General features: G+C 42.6%; 1 long non-coding RNA gene across 1 annotated transcript in view; it reads right to left on the bottom strand.

Annotated features, from left to right (window-relative positions):
- Positions 1-18,919, bottom strand: part of LOC143781509 (uncharacterized) — an 86,787-nt gene that overhangs the window by 15,384 nt on the left and 52,484 nt on the right. The window contains exon 2 of the long non-coding RNA XR_013216745.1: positions 4,260-4,329. This is a non-coding gene — a long non-coding RNA (uncharacterized LOC143781509). The remainder of the gene's footprint in view (positions 1-4,259; positions 4,330-18,919) is intronic.

The following is an 18,919-nucleotide window of genomic DNA, read 5'->3' as shown; positions in this document are numbered from 1 at the left end:
ATTTCAGAAACTGCTGATCTACTGGGATTTTCACGCACAACCATCTCTAGGGTTTACAGAGAATGGCCCGAAAAAGAAAAAAAATCCAGTGAGCGGCAGTTCTGTGGGCGGAAATGCCTTGTTGATGCCAGAGGTCAGAGGAGAATGGGCAGACTGGTTCGAGCTGATAGAAAGGCAACAGTGACTCAAATCGCACCCGTTACAACCAAGGTAGGCCTAAGAGCATCTCTGAACGCACAGTGCGTCGAACTTTGAGGCAGATGGGCTACAGCAGCAGAAGACCACACCGGGTACCACTCCTTTCAGCTAAGAACAGGAAACTGAGGCTACAATTTGCACAAGCTCATCGAAATTGGACAGTAGAAGATTGGAAAAACGTTGCTTGGTCTGATGAGTCTCGATTTCTGCTGCGACATTCGGATGGTAGGGTCAGAATTTGGCGTAAACAACATGAAAGCATGGATCCATCCTGCCTTGTATGGAGCATCTTTGGGATGTGCAGCCGACAAATCTGCGGCAACTGTGTGATGCCATCATGTCAATATGGACCAAAATCTCTGAGGAATGCTTCCAGCACCTTGTTGAATCTATGCCACGAAGAATTGAGGCAGTTCTGAAGGCAAAAGGGGTCCAACCCGTTACTAGCATGGTGTACCTAATAAAGTGGCCGGTGAGTGTAGACAACAATGCAGAGAGTCAAACACCATCAAACATCTGTGCCCAACCAGGCAACTATATAAAATGTTCAGTGCAACAACATATGTAACCATATAAAGAGCAGATTTGCACAACAAAGAACAATATAATGATTTAAAATATGTATAGCTTTATTAACTCATAAATAAAACATTACTTTAACACATAAGAGGGGAACAATTCAATGATGAAAACTACCAGTGGTGGAACCACAGGTCTGGGTAATTAAACCCAAGGGTAATATATCATACATCCACCCCAAATCATGTAATTGCTATCAATAAATATGAGTGATAATATATAAGATAAGTAGGAAATAAGTGAAATGGATACAGGTGCACAATATGATAAGTGTTAACAATGCAAAGATTATGTGCACATTAATATGAGTAGGATTCATTAGAAATACATAAAAAAATTAAATATATTGTAGAATAATTCAAGTGAAAGTGACAACAATAAGAATACATAAATACACTACATTTATAGAAAAATATATTTGTCCATAAAAATACAACAATATATGAGACAAACATTATTAATAAGATTATAAATAACATGTATATAGGAAAATATTCTTTCATATCCAGGGAAATAGGCAGCATAGCGGAGATTCAAAAGCTGGCAACTAGAGGGGTGTAGAAAAAATTAAATAATTAAAAAAACATATAAACAATATAAAAACACAGACACAACGACAACCAGTTAAAAACTTAAAATTTTTTTTAGAAAAATGGCGGCAGGTCTATCTAAGGAAGGGAGCAAAGCTTGTTTCATTTAAACCCTGTGGTTGTAGGGTACGCAATTCCCAAATCCAACGAGATTCCTTTTTGGCCAATAAGTGACTAATGTCACCACCCCAAAGGTCCAAGCGAACACAATCTATACCCTTAACCCGAAGGGCAGTGGGATCACATGAGTGAAATTTCTTGAAATGCCTGGGTATACTTTTTAACAATTCAATATGGTCCTCCTCTTTGGCTGCTGTAATGTCTCTTACATGCTCTCTTATTCTCACTTTGAGAGCATGTGTCTTTAGGCCAATATAGATCTTGACACATGAACAGTAGGCATAATACACTATCGCTGATGTAGAGCACATAGTGCTGTGAGTGATTTTGAAGATCCTTCCATCAGATGAGGAAAAGCTGTCAGAACTATCCACGTTGGGGCATGCCACACATTTGCCACAGGGTTTACATCCCCAAACAGATCGTTGGTCACGTGGTTCAGTAGTAAAAAGTAGGGGAAGTGGCTTCGGTGTGTGTCATAGCTCCTAACCAAAATATCCCACAAATTCTGTGATCATCTAGCTGTAATTGATGGTGTGGATGATAATTATTGTTTGAGCACTGAATCAGCCAACAAAACAGGCCAATGTTTTCCTACGATCTCATATTTATCCCATTGTGAATTATAGGTAGTGACCAATCTCACCTGCTTGGATATCTATTTTTCATTATTTTTCGAGGAATACAACAAACTGTGGAGATCCGTGTTTTTTTCTCTATTATAGGCTCTTTTGATGGATCTTCTACTATAACCCCTTTCTAGAAAATGGGTCTTTATGTTCAATGCTCTTGCCTCAAAATCCGTCATACTTAAACAAATTCTCCTGAGATGAAGAAACTGGCCAGTAGGAACAGCATTCACCACATGGGAGGGGGGGTGAGAGGAACAGGCATGAAGAACTGAGTTTACCGTAGTGTCCTTACGGAAGGCATCGGAAAGCAAAAGACCGTCTGAACTTCTCTTGACCAAAACATCCAAAAATTCGATTTGATGATAACTAAAATTGTAAGATAGATGTATATTAAGATCATTCTTATTGAGATCCTGAAAAAAAGACTCAAGTTCATCACAGGTACCTTGCCAGATCAGGAAGATGTCATCAATGTAGTGGGTCCAAAACACCACCCGCTCCATGGACACTCCCCAATTTGACGAGAACAGGTCCCTCTCCCACAGCCCCAGGAACAGATTAGCATAGGAGGGTGCACAAGCCGCTCCCATCGCTGTCCTCTGGAGCTGTAGGTAGAAGGACCCATTAAACAAAAAGAAGTTGTGGATAAGTAAAAACCTCAACAAGGACAACAGAAACTCAGATTCAACAGTGGAGAAATTTGTCATGGTGAAGAAGTAAGAAGTAGCCCTCAAGCAGTCTTTACTGTTAATCAATTAATCAATCAATTGTATATAATAAGTATGTAGAGAAAGATGAAAGGGTAGAACAGAGATAACGATTGTAAAACTATTTACCTCGGACCTGCGGTGCTACAGCCCTTACGCGCGTTTCGGCTAACGTGCCTTCTTTCGGGGGAGTGGCATCGTCAGGTCCTAACAGTGCTAATATACCCAGGCCAGCCAATCAAATGCAAAGAGAAAAAAAGACTAGCGAGCGGGGAGAAGCAACCATGAACCCACCTACCCAATTAGTCTCCCTGATCCCAGGCAGATATCAAACTTTGTTTTTTTCTCAGAGATGCCACAGCATTTCAGATTTAAATATATGTGGCCGAAATCATGCAGCGAACGTCTGATATATGGGTTGCTAATTATAGCAGTATACTAAAAAAAAAGGAATCTTGTTGGATTCATACTTTGCAAACACTACCCCCTAGGGATTGACACACAGGGAATATGATTGACTATTGAATAAGATAAGTTATTAATTTAAATATTAGAACAGGTATGATTTGGCTTTATATGGATGGATAATGATATTTAGTATAAATTAAAGTATCTGTGATGTGTTACAGCCACTTCTATTATTTTCTTTCCACATAATTGTTGAGTTATTTAATATTGTCCAGTCAGTGGCAATCAGGTAGCATGTCCGAGAATCAGCTGTGTATTCAGTGTCCTACCACCTTTTGTCTCCCTAATATTTTTTTTCTCTTTTTTTATTTTTATTTTTCACCATATATATATTTTTTATTTCAGAGGAAGAAAATTAGAGCACCACAAAGAAAGAGTCCGGGTGCAGAGCCCCCCAGGCAAATACCAAACCTCAATTATAAAAATCCAGAAAAATTGGAGGCAGCACACCGTTTGTAGTGAAAAGGAGCTATTTAATCCCTGTTGCGACCGAAACGTCACCTTCTGGACTGATTAAATAGCTATTTTCTATTTCAGCTAGCTAGAGTTGATTTTTTTTCAACCCCTATTTATGTCACTCTTGTATCATAGTCAGTCTTGTATTCCTTTCTGTCACACATCTATTTACCAATTGCTAACTAACACTGATACTTCAATCATTATTTTGTTATGCTCCCCTATGATATGGTCCTGTGAGTGCACCCCTTCATTTTAACATTAAAATAAGCTTATGAGGAGTACAACATTCTAAAATCCCTTATGATGTGATCGCTTTTCCACCCAGCGTTATGTAAGCTTTCCCATCCCCTTTTTACATTTTTAATCCTCTGATGTGATCCTTTGTTCTGTCCATTGTGATGCAATTTCCCATACATTATCACATCCTGACCCACCACTATGCGCCACCCACTATGATGTGAGCATTCCAGCTATCTTTATAATTTAAACAGCCTTCGACACCTCACCTTGCAGGTCTCTTCACCAGAGTACATGGCTCCATTAAGTTGTAGCATCACTTCCATTCCTTTTGGGGTGCTGTCATGGGTGAAAGGAAACGACAAAAAGTAGTTACCGGTAATTGGATTATGGAGAACAGCACTCTTTCATTCCTACGTCACACTTTAAAACCAATGGGTCACAGAGCATTCTTTACTTGGGTTTTTTTTCACATGGTGTTGCAAAAAATAAAAAATCCTTAAGTTTATTTGCTTTATGACGATATGTAAGTGTGTCCTCTAATGCTTTATAAACAACTGATATGAAAAGAGTAGATCCTCCTTTTTATTCTGTAGGTGTCTTGTCCTTGAGGGGCAGATCTTCTATCTCTCTGGAGTGCTGTCATAGGTTCTGGGATATCCAATTATGGGTAAGTAATTATCCTATTTTCTAATCAACTCATATTGTGCTAATTGATTGACTCCACTTGCAACTAATGTGTTGCAAAGAAATTATCGTGTTGAACACAGTTATCGTAGATAGATACCACCTTGATGATACCCGTGTTATGTGCCATTGTAATTTAGTGTCATTTCAATGTACAATATCTAAGGAAAGACCTTTGTATGCTGAAAAAGTTGGAATTGAGAGTAAGTACCATGCAGTGATCCTTCAAGTTACATTTTTTAGAAAAATGTTGCCTCATAAATGGTGCAATTGCCTCATTAACATCCCTTAATAGTTTCATGAAGACAACTCCAGTTTATATGAAAAATTAGACCATATGGATAATGATGGGTGAACCCCTGGATGTTTAGGTCTGACGGGTTTGACCGAACATTTAAAAAAAGTTTTGTTTGGGTACCAGAATGGTACCTGAACCCAAATCTGAACCCGGACCCCATTCAGATGACCCCGACCATCCGTTGTTTGCCATGTTGTGATCTGGATGGCAGTGCAGCAAACACTGCCTCTGATTGGCAGTAAGATCATTACCACTGATCAGAGAGCTGCGGTTCTCAATCTGTCAGATGACAGAGTGAGACAGTAACTGTGACCGGTGGTAAAAAGTTTACCGCCAGTAACAGAGGCGTTGGTGAGTATTACTTTCATCAGCTTCCGCCTGCTGTTGCTCATAACTAAAGATGAGCGAATGTGTTCAGAAACCTTTTGTCAATTTCAAGTTTGGCATAAATGTAGCACATTCAGATTTGTGTTTGGTTTCACCAGCATTTTTACTCAAAGACGGCAAAATTCAGTCACAGTTTGGTAAATCATCACGTTTCCACTAATGCTTTTGTTATTACTTTGGCTAAGATAGTGGTGCTGTAGTAGAGGGGAGGACAGTTGACCTGTTTGAAGAGGGAAGGGCTTTGGAGAGATTAGAGGAGTGGTGCAATTTTTTTTCTCCTTAACTTCATGTGTGTTTGTTCCGACAGCCAATTAGGGCACAGAAACCATCCACAACGTCATGACAGAAGGTCTTCTGTGATTGGCTGCCAAAGTGACATGTCCCTGGCCATATAAAAAGCGGATATCTTGTTTTGCTAGCGCCGTTTTCTCAGCGTCACAGTGCAAAGAAACCACTCCTGATAGTGCTGCAAGTGAACTTGACAGTTAGCTAGATAGGCTCCTGTCCTGTGTAAAATCGATCCTTCAGCATCGAACTAGAGTAGATTGTGCAAAAATTGTGCGCCACTCTCCAAAGGCCCCATTTGCTAATCCAAATTGTTTGTGATAAAATGTGTTTCAGTGACAAATCAGAATGCCAAATTTCCACTTAAAAATCATCAGGCCTAATTTCATTTTTGTTTTTGTTTCACACATTTTTTAGACCCGTCCGTGCACCAGCAGAACAGAGTACAAGTCTGACACGTTGTGAACGACTGGAGAGGATGGTGCGGCATGAGCTCAATATTAATACCATCAGGGGGGTTTGAATCCTTTTGCATTTTGGTCTTCAAAAATAGAAGAGTGGCTGGTACTTATCTGTCATGCCTTAGAGGTTCTGTCATACCCAGCAGAAAGCTTTCTCTCCGAATGTGTCTTCAGCGCTGCTGATGGTTTTCTGACAGATAAGTGCATCCTGTTGTCCCCTTGAGAAAGGATACACTGCCGAAACGCGCGTCGGGGAGGACGCTCACGGATATATTCCTGGCTTTATTGGTAATAATAGCAGCTGTTGTAGCTGCCTCTTTATGTTTTATATCATGTGTGCCAGGTTACCAATGCGATGGGCCATATGGGTAATGTGCAATGGATGTGATTATTTGCCATAATTATACTGGACCCTTAAGCCTATGTTGCTAGTATAATCTTTGTTCTGTGAGAATCCTAATCTTGGCATGTGCTAGTGGGTGTAAACCCCCCCTTTTGCTTTGTTATCTATACCTGGTTATCCAATAAACTTAATGTTGATTATCTAAATTGGAAGATGTGTGTCGCTGTTTTTCTTCGTTGTCTATGGCTATTGCGACTTTGTTCCATTTACGTCCATAGTTATATAATATCGCAGTATACTAATATTAGATCTAATAATACTATTACTGTGATGTCTCTTTTGTTCATGAGGTGTTTTGTCCCCTGAAAGTGTAGACCACCTAACTTTAATCAAATTGAACAAGTCATGGATCTCCAATGACTTCAGTACCCCAGTTGAAGACTGGGCAGACTAGGTGATGGTGTCTTCTTAGTGTCATGCATTGATCTTACATAGTAACATAGTAACATAATATTTAAGGCTGAAAGAAGACTTTAAGTCCATCTAGTTCAACCCATAGCCTAACATGTTGATAAAGAGGAAGGCAAAAAAAAAACATGCGGCAAACACTAAGCTCCACATTGGGGACAAAAGTTCCTTCCCGACTCCACATACGGCAATCAGACTGGTTCCCTAGATCAGTGCCCTATCAAGGAATCTAGTGTATATATAACCTGTTACATTATTGTTTTCAAGAAAGGTATCCAGTCCCCTCTTAAATTTTAGTAGTGACCCACTCATTACAACATCATACGGCAGAGAGTTCCATAGTCTCACTGCTCTTACTGTAAAGAATCCGCATCTGTGATTACTATTAAACCTTCTTTCCTCCAGATGTAGAGGATGCCCCCTTGTCCCCTCCTCAGGTCTGAGAGTAAAAAGATAATTAGAAAGGCCTTTGTACTGTCCCCTCATGTATTTATACATTGTAATAAGATCACTCCTTAGCCTTTCTTTTTCCAAACTAAATAGCCCCAAGTGTAATAACCTATCTTGGTATTGCAGACCCCCCAGTCCTCTAATAACCCTGGTCGCTCTTGTCTGCACCTGCTCTAGTTCAGCTATGTCTTTCTTATACACCGGAGACCAGAACTGTGCACAGTATTCTAAGTGTGGTCGAACTAGTGACTTGTATAGAGGTAAAATTATGTTCTTCTCATGACTCTTTTAATGCATCCCATTATTTTATTTGCCTTTGTAACAGCTGCCTGACACTGGGCACTAAATGTGAGTTTGTCATCCACCCATACTCCCAGGTCTTTTCAGTGACAGTTTTGCCCAGTGTTTTACAATTAAGCACATAGTTATACATCTTATTTCTTCTGCCCAAGTGCATGACCTTACATTTATCCCCATTAAAGCTCATTTGCCAGTTATCAGCCCAAGCTTCTAGTTTACAAATATCCTCCTGTAATATAAAATTGTCCTCCTCTGTATTGATTACCCTGCAGAGTTTAGTGTCATCTACAAATAGTGAAATTCTACTCTGAATGCCCCCTACAAGATCATTAATAAATATGTTAAAAAGAAGAGGGCCCAATATTGACCCCTGTGGTACCCCACTGCAAACCGCAATCCAGTCTGAGTGTGCTCCATTAATTACCACCCTTTGTTTCCTATCCCTGAGCCAGCTCTCAACCTACTTACACATATTTTCCCCAGTACTCATTGTTCTCATTTTATGTATCAACCTTTTGTGTGGCACCGTATCAAAAGCTTTTGAAAAGTTATTGCAGTCCATGCCATCTTTGTTGTGTCTTCTGTGCCTACTGTTGCTACTGCTGCTGATGTTACAAACAATTTTTTGAAATGTGGAGACTCCAAGTTGAGTCTTCATCTAGTGGGTTGCCTGTGGTAGAAGGTGTGTCAGAGGCCTATTATAATGCATTAAAAATAATATGTTGGGTCCATTCTATTTTTGATAGCCAGCATGGCAAAACTGACAGCTGCGTGCTGGTATTTTTAGGCTACGATGGGCCTTACCAGCCCTCAGCTGTCAGCTTTGTCATGATTGTTTATCAAGAATAGAGGAGTCCCCACGTTGTTTTTTAAAAAATTATTTAAATAAATCATTTTAAAAAACTATCACGGTACTTGCAGTCATCTCATTGAGGTCACAACAGTTCATCATCCTGGCTCACAGTGAAATGTGGGAGCACAGCTTCAATGACCTGTGGTGAACTCTATGATGTCAAATGCTAATCACTGAAGCTGTGCTCGCAGCACCTCATTCTCGTATGGTTTTCAGCTTGTACAGTCTACAATCTGCATGTAGATGTTCTGAGAGAAGCTCCTCAGCTAAAAAAAATGTATTATTAAATGAAGCAATCAAAAAATGATATTTTATCAAAAGCCAATCTTACTACCTTGTGGATCCATAGGATTGATAATACGTCTCTTGGTCAGTCCCTTTAAACAGTTAAAAGCATGCAGGGTGCAAGCAAGTTATTCACAGAAGAAAAACAACAATGGATCTTATTTTGGCATGCTTAATCCAAGGGGACTTGGTGAAATACTGAATTATTACTGGTACATGGGGGATGAGTTATAATTATTGCTGACCACAGACCAGAATGGAGAAAATGTCAGGCATTTAATCTGCTTTGTTTGATAGTTATCACAGGCATGATGATCATTCATACTGTACATCATGTTATTCATGAAGTTTGTGATCGCTGGGGAGCCCTTTTAAATGTGATTAATTCATAATGAACATCTGCTGTTTACTTATTTCTATAAAGAGATATGAATAGATCATTGATCTGTCGTCCCCGGGGGTTTGTTTTCAATGTTGTAAAGTTTAATTGACTGCTTGAACGGTGTGATGTATTGTGGTTTGTATTTATACAGTGTGTTCATCTAGCTATGATGTGCAAAAATGCAGAGGAGTTTTACAGATTATTGTTAAACATTTCCTTCACAGTCACATGATTGTCTTTTATCACTAAGTTTCCTATTTGGTTGATGGAGCAAGATGACAAATGTAACTATGGTGAAATAAAATTCAGTGTTGAACCACCTTAATGTGCATTTTTTCTAGTAGTCATCATTAAAAATGTATATGATTCCTAAATAAATTTGAAAAACACAATTAGCTAAACTAATAACACAAAAATACTTATACTATTCATGTCAGTTATGAAACACATTGAATAAACAAGTAAGTAATGATGGGTGAACGTTAAAACTCTGGGTCTGTACCGCACATGGATCCCGAACACTGACTTCTACAGGAAGTCCATGTTACGTTTTGAGTTTGACAGCCCAAACATCGGGTGTTGCCCATGCTGTCATCTGTGTGACAGAGCGAGAAACACTGGCTCTGAACGGCAGCAAGTTTGTTACTGTTCATTTATTACTGTAAAATAAAAAATAATGAAACATCATATTCCTCACCTGTTTTACGAGAAGATAATCCATATCTTTCCCATGATGATCAAGATGCTTTGGAGAGCAGTCATATCAGTGATGCGACTGTTCCCCACGCCAGCCGGAACACACTGAGCAGAGAGTGAGAAGTCTGCCTGTGACCGGCGGTAACCTCAATGATGTCACCGCTGGTCACAGGCAGTCAGCGCTTCTCACGCTCTGCTCAGTGTGAGCCGGCTGGCAAGGAGAGCGGTCACATCACTGATGTAACTACTCTCCAATCCATCTGGATTGTCATGGGACATGGCCATTAATTGATTATCGTGAGACAGATGAGGAATATGTTTTTCATTATTTTTTATTTGACAGTAATAAATGGGTAAAAGAGGTTGTGGAGTTTTATTTCAAATAAAGGAGTCTGTGTGTTTATTTCAAATAAAGGACTTTATTCTTGCTTTGTCTTTATTACAATATGACTATGGGGTTAGTAAAGGAGGTGTCTTAGGCCGGTTTCACATTTGCGTTTGTTGGAGCTGTGGAGGGCTGCGGACTTCCTCCGTGAAGCCGCGCCCTCGGCCGCACCTCCGCCGCTAGCTCTGCCTACTTCTGCATGTGGCCTGCATGTGGCCTGCGTGCCTATCTTTAACATTAGGTACGCAGGTCGTGCCACTTTATGCGGATGCTTCTGCATGCGTCGTTTTGACGATGCGGCGACCAGTGTAGAACGCAGCTTGTAGCAATTTTTTTTCTGCATCGTCAAAACGACGCATGCGGAAACATCTGCATACAGCCGCACGACCTGCATACCTAATGTTAAAGATAGGTACGCAGGCCGCATGCAGGAGTAGGCGGAGCTAGCGGCAGAGTTGCGGCCGAGGGCAGGGCTTCACGGAGGAAGTCCGCAGCCCTCCGCAGCTCCTACAAATGCAAATGTGAAACTAGCCTTATAGACACCTCTCTATTACTAACCTGTAGGCTTGATGTTAGCTGACATTACAAAGTTGACATCAACCCCACAACTATTACCCCACTTGCCACCACACCAGTAAAGTGGGAAGAGGGAGGCTAATATTGGACATATCTAGGTTTTTTTTTTAGGAAACTCTGCAAGACCAAATTAAGAATATGTGCCAGACAAGGGAAGTGTGTCAACTAGTGTTGAGCGATACCGTCCGATACTTGAAAGTATCGGTATCGGAAAGTATCGGCCAATACCGGCAAAGTATCGGATCTAATCCGATACCGATACCCGATACCAATACAAGTCAATGGGACTCAAGTATCGGACGGTATCCTGATGGTTCCCAGGGTCTGAAGGAGAGGAAACTCTCCTTCAGGCCCTGGGATCCATATTAATGTGTAAAATAAAGAATTAAAATAAAAAAATATTGCTATACCCACCTCTCCGACGCAGCCTAGACCTCACTGAGGGAACCGGCAGCGTTGTTTGCTTAAAATGCGCGCTTTTACTTCCTTCCATGACGTCACGGCTTGTGATTGGTCGCGTGCCGCCCATGTGGCCGCGACGCGACCAATCACAGCAAGCCGTGACGTAATTTTCAGGTCCTCGATGCCTAATTCTAGGCATTCATGATTTTAAAATTACGTTCCGGCTTGTGATTGGTCGCGTCGCGGTCACATGGGCGACGCGACCAATCACAAGCCGTGACGTCACGGGAGGCAGGAGACGCGCGCATTTTTAAAATTACGTCATGGCTTGTGATTGGTTGCGTGCCGCCCATGTGACCGCGACGCGACCAATCACAGCAAGCCGTGACGTAATTTCAGGTCCTGAATGCAGAAATAGGCATCAGGACCTGAAATTACGTCACGGCTTGCTGTGATTGGTCGCGTCGCGGTCACATGGGCGGCATGCAACCAATCACAAGCCGTGACATAATTTTAAAAATGCGCGCGTCTCCTGCCTCCCGTGACGTCACGGCTTGTGATTGGTCGCATCGCCCATGTGACCGCGACGCGACCAATCACAAGCCGGAACGTAATTTTAAAATCATGAATGCCTAGAATTAGGCATTGAGGACCTGAAAATTACGTCACGGCTTGCTGTGATTGGTCGCGTCGCGGCCACATGGGCGGCACGTGACCAATCACAAGCCGTGATGTCACGGAAGGAAGTAAAAGCGCGCATTTTAAGCAAACAACGTTGCCGGTTCCCTCGGTGAGGTCCAGGCTGCGTCGGAGAGGTGAGTATAGCAATATTTTTTATTTTAATTCTTTATTTTACACATTAATGTTGTTTCGATACCGATACCCGATACCACAAAAGTATCGGATCTCGGTATCGGAATTCCGATACCCGCAAGTATCGGCCGATACCCGATACTTGCGGTATCGGAATGCTCAACACTAGTGTCAACCAAGCTAAGCCAAGAACTGCTACCAGATTTTGCCCATTATTGCACACTATTAGGCCCGGCTTGAGGTGCAGCAGCCCCAACCCGTGATCTGTCTGCTCTTTGATCCCAGTCCACAGCACCTGTGCAGAGTGAGGTCTGTTCCCAAACAGATCAGTTTCACAGAACTGCCTGCTGTCATTTCCACTTGGCTGAGCTCAAGTTGGTGGTGCAGGTATTACTGTGAGTGGTTGATGAGGTGGTGGTGGAAGCAGCAACCTGGCCAAAAGAACATCCAGCAATCCTCGCACATCTGCTAGAATGCCTTCTGCCACAGGGCCAACCACCACTACATTTATCCAGTGGGTAGCTAGGAAGATGTAATATCCTTGGCCATGCTTATTGGTCCAAATATCAGTCGTTATGTGGACCTTGCAACTGATGGTGTTGCACAGTGAATATCTGAATTTTTCTCCCACATTTGTGTGCAGGGAAAGGACAGCCCACTTGGAGAAGTAGTAGTAACTTGAAAAAACTTACTGTGGGTCAGCCACCACCATCAGATTTTGAAACTGCCTTTCTCCTTCCAAATATACCAGGATGGATGAGTCAAGCAGTATACCTGACACTGCAAGTGCATTGTGCACCAGGCTGGGCAGGCACAATACACAAGGCTGGATCTTCACTGTGTACTAGGCTGTACCAGCAATATTAATCAGGCTGTAAAGAGTAGATAGGGGCTGTTTGCACTAGGCTGTACTACACTCTTTTCACCTGTCTGACAATGCTTAAAATGGTGTGGCTACATGCGATCCTGCCTTTATACAAGCTGTCACACTTGCTGTATCCCAATCACAGCCATGCCAATACTAGACAGGGCTGTGATTGAGCAGGAAGCGCACACACTCATAAATCTTTGTGATTGGCTGCAATGTAGCCTGTAACCAAGCTTTATTAGGCACAGCCAATGCACAACTGGTTTAAAGTCAATGTTTGGTGTTCGGTACCGCACACAGCCCAGGGTGTCCAGTACAGACCTCTAACTTTAGCATTCTGGTTCGCCAATCTGTGCATTTATCGAATAAATAAAAAATAAATGAAAAAAATGCATGAGGTCCTCCATAATTTTCATAAATAGCAGAGTGAAAGCTGACTTCTGGGGGCTGATGTTAATATTCTGTGAATGGGCCAATAGCCGTAAAGGTTCCCAGGCTATTTGCTTAGCTTTAACTGCTCATTAGAGGGGAGATCCCCCAAAAAATGTTTTGGTGTCCCCTTTATATTCAATAACCAGCAAAGCCTAAACAGACAGCTGAGGGCTGATATTAATAGGCTAGGAAAGAGCCATGGATATTGACTAACTCCCAAACTAAAAACATCATCTCTCAGCCGCCCCAGAAATGGCACATCCATTAGATATGTCTATGTACAGGTGCTTTTCACAAAATTAGAATATCCTCAAAAAGTTAATTTAGTTCAGATCTTGAAAACAAAACATGAAACTCATATATTATATACAGTCATTGCAAACAGGGTGATCTATTTCAGGTGTTTATTTCTGTTAATGCTGATGATTATGGCTTACAGTCAATGAAAACCCAAAAATCATTATCTCAGTAAATTAGAATAATTAACAAAAAAACACCTGAAAAGGCTTCCTAAGTGTTTAAGAAGTTCCCTTAGTAGGCTGTCATGGTTCTCAATGGCAAGAGAACATAGTAAAGCATACAAAAAGGACTAGCTCTTGGAAGATGGGAACTCGAGCTGACTGTGAGCTAAACCTACCGCACAACTAACAGTGGCCGGGTAGCGTGCCTACGTTTTATCCCTAGACGCCCAGCGCCAGCCGGAGAACTGACTGACCCTAGCAGAGGAAAATACAGACCTGGCTTACCTCTAGAGAAATTTTCCCCAAAAGGCAGACAGTAGCCCCCACATATATTGTCGGTGATTTCAGAGGAAATTGACATACGAAGTATGAAGATAGGTTTAGCAAATTGAGGTCCGCTTACTAGATAGTAGGAAGACAGAAAAGGGAACTTCACAGTCAGCTCAAAACCCTTTCAAAACACCATCCTGAAATTACTTTAAGACTCTAATATCAACTCATGACACCAGAGTGGCAATTTCAGCTCACAAGAGCTTCCAGCCTCAGAAATAATCAATCACAGAGAACTGGAACAAAAATGCAAAACAAACTTAGGACTACAAGTCCAACTTAGCTGATAGTAGTCTAGGAGCAGGAACATGCAACAGAAAGGCTTCTGGTAACATTGTTGGCCGGCATAGAAATGACTGAGGAGCAAGGTTAAATAGAAAACTCCCACATCCTGATGGAAACAGGTGAACAGAGGAGATGAAGCACACAAGTGCAGTACCACCAGAAACCACCGGGGGAGCCCAGAAACCAAATTCACAACAGTACCCCCCCCTCAAGGAGGGGGCACCGAACCCTCACCAGAACCACCAGGGCGATCAGGATGAGCCCTATGAAAGGCACGGACCAAATCGGAGGCATGAACATCAGAGGCTGTCACCCAAGAGTTATCCTCCTGACCGTAGCCCTTCCACTTGACCAGATACTGAAGTCTCCATCTGGAAACACGGGAGTCCAAGATCTTCTCGACAACGTACTCCAACTCACCCTCAACCAACACCGGAGCAGGAGGCTCAACGGAAGGCACAACCGGTACCTCATACCTGCGCAACAATGACCGATGGAAGACATTATGAATAGAAAAAGATGCAGGGAGGTCCAAACGAAAGGACACAGGGTTAAGAATCTCCAATATCTTGTACGGGCCGATGAACCGAGGCTTAAACTTAGGAGAAGAAACCTTCATAGGGACAAAACGAGAAGATAACCACACTAAGTCCCCAACACAAAGACGAGGACCAACACGACGACGGCGGTTGGCAAAATGCTGAGTCTTCTCCTGGGACAACTTCAAATTGTCCACCACATGCCCCCAAATCTGATGCAACCTCTCCACCACAGCATCCACTCCAGGACAATCCGAAGACTCCACCTGACTGGAAGAGAAACGAGGATGAAACCCCGAATTACAGAAGAAAGGAGAAACCAAGGTGGCAGAACTAGCCCGATTATTGAGGGCAAACTCCGCCAAGGGCAAAAAGGCAACCCAATCATCCTGATCCGCAGACACAAAACACCTCAAATAAGTCTCCAAGGTCTGATTAGTTCGCTCGGTCAGGCCATTAGTCTGAGGGTGGAAAGCAGACGAAAAAGACAAATCAATGCCCATCCTAGCACAGAACGCTCGCCAAAATCTAGACACGAATTGGGTTCCCCTGTCAGAAACGATATTCTCCGGAATACCATGCAAGCGCACCACATTTTGAAAAAACAGAGGAACCAGCTCGGATGAAGAAGGCAATTTAGGCAAGGGAACCAAATGGACCATCTTAGAGAAACGGTCACACACCACCCAGATGACAGACATCTTCTGAGAAACAGGGAGATCAGAAATAAAATCCATGGAGATGTGAGTCCAAGGCCTCTTCGGAATAGGCAAGGATAACAACAATCCACTAGCCCGAGAACAACAAGGCTTGGCCCGAGCACAAACATCACAAGACTGCACAAAACCTCGCACATCTCGCGACAGGGAAGGCCACCAGAAGGACCTAGCCACCAAATCCCTGGTACCAAAGATTCCAGGATGACCTGCTAATGCAGAAGAATGGACCTCCGAGATGACTCTACTGGTCCAATCATCAGGAACAAACAATCTACCAGGCGGGCAACGATCAGGTCTATCCGCCTGAAACTCCTGCAAGACCCGTCGCAAATCTGGGGAAACAGCAGATAATATCACTCCATCCTTAAGGATACCTGTAGGTTCAGAATTACCAGGGGAATCAGGCTCAAAACTCCTAGAAAGGGCATCCGCCTTCACATTTTTAGAACCCGGTAGGTAAGAAACCACAAAATTAAACCGAGAGAAAAATAACGACCAGCGCGCCTGTCTAGGATTCAGGCGCCTGGCGGACTCAAGATAAATCAAATTCTTGTGGTCGGTCAATACCACCACCTGATGTCTAGCCCCCTCAAGCCAATGACGCCACTCCTCAAAAGCCCACTTCATAGCCAAGAGCTCCCGATTACCAATATCATAATTTCGCTCAGCGGGCGAAAACTTATGAGAAAAGAACGCACAAGGTCTCATCACGGAGCAGTCGGAACTTTTCTGCGACAAAACCGCCCCAGCTCCGATTTCTGAAGCGTCGACCTCAACCTGAAAAGGAAGAGTAACATCAGGCTGACGCAATACAGGGGCGGAAGAAAAGCGGCGCTTAAGCTCCCGAAAGGCCTCCACAGCAGCAGGGGACCACTCAGCAACATCAGCACCCTTCTTAGTCAAATCAGTCAACGGTTTAGCGACATCAGAAAAACCAGTTATAAATCGACGATAAAAATTAGCAAAGCCCAAAAACTTCTGAAGGCTCTTAAGAGAAGAGGGTTGCGTCCAATCACAAATAGCCTGAACCTTGACAGGGTCCATCTCAATGGAAGAGGGGGAAAAAATGTACCCCAAAAACGAAATCTTTTGAACCCCAAAAACGCACTTAGAACCCTTTACACACAAGGAATTAGAGCGCAAAACCTGAAAAACCCTCCTGACCTGTTGGACATGAGAGTCCCAGTCATCCGAAAAAATCAAAATATCATCCAGATACACAATCAAAAATTTATCCAAATATTCACGGAAAATGTCATGCATAAAGGACTGAAAGACTGAAGGGCATTTGAAAGACCAAAAGGCATTACTAAATACTCAAAATGGCCCTCAGGCGTATTAAATGCGGTTTTCCACTCATCCCCCTGCTTAATTCGCACTAAATTATACGCCCCACGAAGATCAATCTTAGAGAACCACTTGGCCCCCTTTATTCGAGCAAACAAATCAGTAAGCAGTGGCAAAGGATACTGATATTTAACCGTGATTTTATTCAAAAGCCGATAATCAATACACGGCCTCAAAGAGCCATCTTTTTTAGATACAAAGAAAAAACCGGCTCCTAAGGGAGATGACGAAGGACGAATATGTCCCTTTTCCAAGGACTCCTTAATATATTCCCGCATAGCAGCATGTTCAGGCACAGATAGATTAAATAAACGACCCTTTGGAAACTTACTGCCCGGAATCAGATCTATAGTACAATCGCACTCTCTGTGCGGAGGTAGTGAACCAATTTTAGGCTCCTCAAAAACGTCACGATAATCAGATAAAAATTCCGGAATCTCAGAGGGAATAGATGACGAAATGGAAACCAAAGGTACGTCCCCATGAGTCCCCTGACATCCCCAGCTTAACACAGACATTGCTTTCCAGTCGAGGACTGGGTTATGAGATTGCAGCCATGGCAATCCAAGCACCAACACATCATGTAGATTATACAACACAAGGAAGCGAATAATCTCCTGGTGATCCGGATTAATACGCATATTTACTTGTGTCCAGTATTGTGGTTTATTACTAGCCAATGGCGTGGAGTCAATACCCCTCAGAGGTATAGGAACTTCCAGAGGCTCTAAATCAAACCCACAGCGTTTGGCAAAGGACCAATCCATAAGACTCAAAGCGGCGCCAGAGTCGACATAGGCGTCCGCGGTAATAGACGATAAAGAGCAAATCAGGGTCACAGATAGAATAAACTTAGACTGTAAAGTGCCAATTGAAACAGACTTATCAACCTTCTTAGTACGTTTAGAGCATGCTGATATAACATGAGTTGAATCACCACAATAGAAGCATAACCCATTTTTTCACCTAAAATTCTGTCGTTCGCTTCTGGACAGAATTCTATCACATTGCATAATCTCTGGCGCCTTCTCAGTAGACACTGCCAAATGGTGCACAGGTTTGCGCTCCCGCAAACGCCGATCAATCTGAATAGCCATTGTCATGGACTCATTCAGACCTGTAGGCACAGGGAACCCCACCATAACATCCTTAATGGCATCAGAGAGACCCTCTCTGAAATTCGCCGCCAGGGCGCAGTCATTCCACTGAGTAAGCACAGACCACTTACGAAATTTTTGGCAGTATATTTCAGCCTCATCCTGCCCTTGAGACAGGGCCATTAAGGCTTTTTCAGCCTGAATCTCCAAATGAGGTTCCTCATAAAGCAACCCCAAAGCCAGGAAAAACGCATCCACATTGAGCAACGCAGGATCCCCTGGTGCCAAAGCAAATGCCCAGTCCTGAGGGTCGCCCCGGAGCAAGGAAATTACAATCCTGACCTGCTGTGCAGGATCTCCAGCGGAGCGAGATCTCAGAGACAAAAATAATTTACAATTATGTTTGAAATTCTGGAAGCGATATCTATCCCCGGAGAAAAATTCAGGTAAAGGAATTCTAGGTTCAGATATAGGAGCATGAATAACAAAATCCTGTAAACTTTGAACCTTCACAGCGAGATTATCCAAACCTGTAGCTAAACTCTGAGGATCCATATTAATCAGGTGAAATCAGAACCATTCAAGGATTAGAAGGAGAGAGAGACGAAGGCTGCAGTAAGCAGAGATGCAAGTGAATCAACTAATGAGCAAACTCAGGAAAAAAAAAAATTCTCTGCAGGGTTCTTTTCTCTCCTTTCTTCTGCCAATTATTTTAACCCTTGGCCGGCCAAACTGTCATGGTTCTCAATGGCAAGAGAACATAGTAAAGCATACAAAAAG

Source organism: Ranitomeya variabilis, chromosome 6 (assembly GCF_051348905.1).
Source record: "Ranitomeya variabilis isolate aRanVar5 chromosome 6, aRanVar5.hap1, whole genome shotgun sequence".
Taxonomy (NCBI): Eukaryota; Metazoa; Chordata; class Amphibia; order Anura; family Dendrobatidae; genus Ranitomeya; species Ranitomeya variabilis.
This window is presented reverse-complemented; position numbering and strand designations above follow the sequence as displayed.